Below are 6,000 nucleotides of genomic sequence, written 5' to 3' on the forward strand. Positions count from 1 at the left end.
CCCATTTTGGATCCTTGTTGAATCCCCCCTGGGATCTAACTCTTTCTGCCATCCTAACCCAGAGGCAGAAGGAAAGGAATGGAGAGGTGAGGGAATAAATGCTCAGCAACTCAGCATACCTGGTCCTGGCAGTCTGCTCTGGGAAGATGAATCCCCATTGCATTGGGCTTTGAAAATTAACAGGGCTGAAGGAGAGGGGTGAAAAAAGATGGCAGAGTAGGAAGGCAAGGCAGAAATCTCCTCCCACACACACACCAAGAAAGTAACTACAGCAAATGCAACTAACCCTGAAAATGACCTGAGGACCATAGAACAGATCACCTATACCTGGTGGAGAGGAGAAGACCACACAGAGAAGGGTAAAGTGGCAAAACCGTTGATCGTGGGATCAATCGAGATCCCAGTCCTTCCCCCATTGTAACCCACAAGCAGGTGGAAGAGGAGAGAAGCAGGGAGGGGATAAGTGCTCAGGAACCCTGCACATCTGGCCCTGGAGATCTGCTCTGGAAACATGAATCCACACTGCCTCAGACTCTGGTGATTAGTGGGGCTGGACACCAGGGAGAGTTGGAGCATTCTGGGAGACTGACTTCTGCTGCTCATGTAAGACTGGGACCAACAGAGCGTGCCTCTGAGACCCAACACAGAGGCAGCAGTTTGAAAGATTTATCTGCAGTGGTAAGGATGCCAGAGGGGCAAGGGTTGGATGGAGCTCTCTCTTCAGGAGAAAGGGCAGGTGGATGACATTTACTCAGTGCTCCCTCAGCCCACCAGGTAGGACCCTCACAGGAGCCCAAAATGCTCCATCCCCCATAATGGTGGCTCAGCCCCAAGGCACTTTCCTGCCTGCCCACCTGCTCTGACCAGCAGTCTCAGACTTTGTTGCATGGCAGACAGAGGGAGGCTTTACTAGCTTTCTCAGCCCATCTCATCAAAACTGGGGAAGCACTTGTGGGAGCCAGCTCCAAGCACTCACTTCTCCTTGTAGGCAGCCCAGCCCATGTCTTGTGCCCTGGAACTAAGCACACACATCAGAGCCACACAACCACCCAGCCCACTCTGCTCATTAGCCCAGCAGCACCGCCATCACTGCAGGGCAGGCAGAGGGTGGTCCTGCCCACAACGATCCCCAAAGAAATACTGCTGCTCGACTCATAAGGGCCATCTGAGGGGAACTGAGATAGAACACTGCTGGCAGACAGAAAAACCTGCCCATACCACACCAACTGCACCTGGGGCTCCACAGCAAAGGAGAACTAGGAACTGGAGAGAAAAGGGTCTTGAGCTTTTGGGCATCAGAGGACAACTTCTTCATCAAGCAATTACTCTCCAGACCAGGAAGCATAGTGGAGCCATCTAATACAAAGGAAGAAAGTTTAACAAGCTGAGGAGCCAGAAGAATATGTTCCAAACAAAACTATATGATAAGACACCAGAAAAAGGGTTAAGTGAAACATAGATCACTAATTTTCTTAGTAAAGATTTCAAAATAAAGTAACAGCCATAAATATGCTCACTGAACTGCAAAAAAGAACTGATGATCTCAGGGAGGACTACCAAACAATTATAGACAGTTGAAAAAGAGCCACTCAGAGTTGAAGAATGCAGTGAAATGAAAAAATGGAAAGAATGAATAATAGATTGCTGCAAGTAGAGGAGACAAGAGATGGAAATGAAAGAACAGGAAAACAAAGCTGAGAAACAGAGAGGGAAAGAATCTCTAGAAATGAGAGGATGCTAAGACACATGTTGGCAATTCCAAACAAAACTCTTTACATAACAGGAGTAACAGAAGGGAGACAAAGGGGTAGAAAACAGGGGTACCAAAAGGAGAGAGAAAAAAAAAGGGTGTAGAAAATAAGGGTACCAGAAAGGTCAGGGGAAGAGACAAAGGAGTAGAAAGTCTATTTGAAGAAATAATTGCTGAAAACTTCCCCAATCTGGAGAAGGAAAATACACACCCAGGTTCTGGAAGTGCAGAGGGGCCCTAACAAAAGGAACCCCAGGAAGACAACACCAAGACATATAATAGTTAAAATGACAAAGATTAAGGGTAAGGAGATAAACTCCATTAGGTTATCAGCAGACTTCTCAGCAGAAACTTTACAGGCCAGAAAGGGAGTGGCATGAAACATTGAATGTATTGAAACAGAAGGACCTTCAATCAAGAATCCTCTACTCAGCAAAATGATCATTCATACTGAAGGAGAGATTAAAAACTTCATAGATAAATGAAGGCTGAGGGAATTTACCACCACTTAACCAGCATTACAGGATATGCTAAAGGAACTTTTATAGATGGAAATGTTCTTAAGCCTGAATTATTTCACCAGTGAAAATAAACCCATAGTAAAAACAGTAGGCCAATTGCATAATAAGCAAGTATGAAATTAAAACACAACAAAAGTAGTAAAATCAACTATACACAAAATCAGTCAAGGGGTATACATAAAATACAGGTCATGACATCTAATACATGAAGTATGGAGGAGAAGGAAAAAAAAAAGTACTTTAAGATTGTGTTTGAAATAGAGTGATTATCAACTTAATACAGACTATTATACAGTTGGGAAAGTATCCATGAACCTTATGGTAACCAAAAACTGAAAGCCTATAATAGACATACAAAAAATTAAAAAATAAAAATCTAATTACAACATAAATAAAACCATCAAATAACAAGAAAAGAGTAAAAGAGGAAGAAAGGAACAGAGGGGAACTATAAAAACAACCAGAAATCAATAAAATGGGAATAGGTACATATCAATAATTACCTTAAATGTAAATGGACTGAATGCGCCAATCAAAAGACAGGGTGGAGAAAGGATAAAGAAATAAAACCCACCTATATGCTGCCTACAAAAGACTCATTTCAGACCTAATGATATACACAGACTAAAAGTGAAGGGATGGAAAAAGATACTTCATGGAAATAATAGGAAGAAAAAAGCAGGAATTGCAGTATTTGTTTCAGACAAAATAGACTTCAAAACAAAGACAGTAACAAGAGACAAAGGACATTAAATATTGATAAAGGAATCAGCTCAACAAGAAGATATAATAACCATTACAAATATGTACCTAACACAGGAGCACCTAAATATGGAAAACAAATACTAACAGAATTTAAGGGGAAATAGACTGCAACTCATTCATATTAGCAGACTTGAACATCCACTTATATCAATGGACACTTTTATCAATGGATAGATCAACCAGACAGAAAATAAATAAGGAAACAGAATAGATAATATACTAGGCCACAAAAACAGCTTCAATAATTCAAAAAGATTGAAATTGTATCAAGCACCTTCTCAGAACCACAGTGGTATGAAACTAGAAATAAATTACATGAAGAAAACAAAACAAAAATCCCACAAACACATGGAGGCTAAATAACTTTCTTCTAAATAATCAATAGATCAATGAACAAAACAGAAATCAAGTAATACATAGAGACAAATGAAAAAAAATAAAAGTCCAAGATTTGTGGGATGCTGCAAAAGCAGTTCTAAGAGGGAAGTACACAGCAACACAGACCTACATCAAGAAACAAGAACATTGAAAATAAACAGTCTAAACTCAATGAAACGAGAAAAAGAAAAAAATGAAACTCAAAGTTGGTAGAAGAGGGAAATAAAGATCAGAGCAAAAATAAAGAATAAAACACTAGGAAAAAGTGAACAAAACTCAGCTGGTTCTTTAAGATAACCAAAATAGACAAACCCTAGGCAGAATTATCAAGAAAAAAAGAGTACACAAGTAAACAAAATCAGAAATGAAGAAGGAATAGTTACAACAGATACCATAGAAATACAAAGAATTATTAGAGTTCTATGAAAAATATGCCAATAAATTGCCCAACCTAAAAGAAATGGACAAATTCCTAGAAAAACACAACCTTCTAAGACTGACCCAGGAAGAGACAGAAACTCTGAACAGACCAATTACCAGCAAGGAAATTGAACTGGCAATCAAAAACTCCCAACAAACGAACGTCCAGAAACAGATGACTTCACACCAAGCATTTAAAGAAGAGCTAATATGCATCCTTCTTAAAGTATTTCAAAAAGTAGAAGAGGGAATACTTCTAAACCCATTCTGTGTGGCCAGCATCACTCTAATACCAAAACCAGAAAGAGACACACACAAAAACAAATTAGAGACTAATATCCCTGATGAACATAGATACAAAAACCCTCAACAAAATACTGGCCAACCAAATTCAAAAATACATCAAAATGGTCCATCATGACCAAGTGGGATTTATTCCAGGGATGCAAGGGTGATATAATATTTGTAAATCAATCAATGTGATCAACCACATTAACAAAAGAAGGATGAAACCCACATGATAATCTCAATAAATGCTGAAGAAGCATTTGACAAAATTCAACATATCTTCATGATAAAAACTCTTCAACAAAATGATATGGAGAGTATGTACCTCAATATAAGAAAGACAACCCACAGCTAACATCATACTTAATAGTGAAAAGCTGAAAACTTTTCCTCAAAGATCAGGAACAAGACAAGGATGCCCACTCTCACCACTTTCATTCAACATAGTACTGGAGGTACTAGCCATGGCAGTCAGAGAACAAAAGAGATAAAAGGCATCCAAACTGGTAAGAAAGAAGTTAAATTGTCACTGTGAGTAGATGACATGATATTATACATAGAAGACCCAAAATACTCCACTAAAAAACTATTAGAGCTAATAACAATTCAGCAAAGTTGCAGGACACAAAATTAATACACAGAAAGCTGTTGCATTCCTAATGATGAACTAGCAGAAAGGGAAATCAGGAAAACAATTCTATTTACAATTGCATCTAAAAGAATAAAATACCTAGAAATAAACCTAACTAAGGAGGTGAAAGATATATACCCTGAAAACCACAAGACACTCAAGAGAGAAATAAGATGACACCAAGAAATGGAAATATATCCCATGCTCATGGATAGGAAGAAATAGTAGTCAAAATGGCCATCCTGCCCAAGGCAATCTACAGATTCAGTGCAATCCCTATTAAATACCAACAGCATTCTTCGTTGAACTAGAATAGTTCTAAAATTCATATGGAACCACAAAAGATCCCAAATAGCCAAAGGAATCCTGAGAAGGAAGAATAAAGCTGGGGGGATTACACTTCTCAACTTCAAGCTCTACTATAAAGCCACAGTAATCAAGACAATTTCATATGGCACAAGAAGAGACCCATAGATCAATGAAACAGAGTCCAGATATAAACCCACACATATATGGCCAATTAATATATGATAAAGGAGCCATGGATATACAGTGGGGAAATGACAGCCTCTTCAACAACTGGTGTTGGTGAAATTGGACAGCTACATGCAAGAGAATGAAACTGGATTATTGTCTAACTCCATACACATAACTAAACTCAAAAGGATCAAAGAACTAAATACAGTACATGAAACCATAATACTCATAGAAGAAAACAGTCAAAAATCTCTTGAACATAAGCATGAGTAATTTTTCCTTGTCACATCTCCTTGAGCAAGGGAAACAAAAAATGAACAAGCTGGGACTACATCAAACAAAAAGGCATCCTATAGTATGGGAGAATATACTCATAAATGACTTACCCAATAAGGGGTTAAAATCAAAATATACAAAGAACTCATTAGCTTCAATACCCAGAAAACAAATAACCAGATTAAAAAATGGGCATAGCACCTGAACAGAAACTTCTCCAAAGAAGAAATATGGATGGCCAAGAGGCACATGAAAAGATGCTCCACATCGGTATTCATCAGGCAAATGCACATCAAAACCACACTCACACCAGTTAGAATGGTCACTACCCAAAAGACAAGAATAATAGGTGTTGGTGAGGATGCGGAGAAATGGGAACCCTCCTTCACTGTTGGTGGGAATGTAAATTGGTGCAGACACTATGCAAAGCAGTATGGAGGCTCCTCAAAAAACTAAAGATAGAAATAACATAAAACCCAGTAATTTCACTTGTA

Source organism: Manis javanica, chromosome 3 (assembly GCF_040802235.1).
Source record: "Manis javanica isolate MJ-LG chromosome 3, MJ_LKY, whole genome shotgun sequence".
NCBI classification, from domain to species: domain Eukaryota; kingdom Metazoa; phylum Chordata; class Mammalia; order Pholidota; family Manidae; genus Manis; species Manis javanica.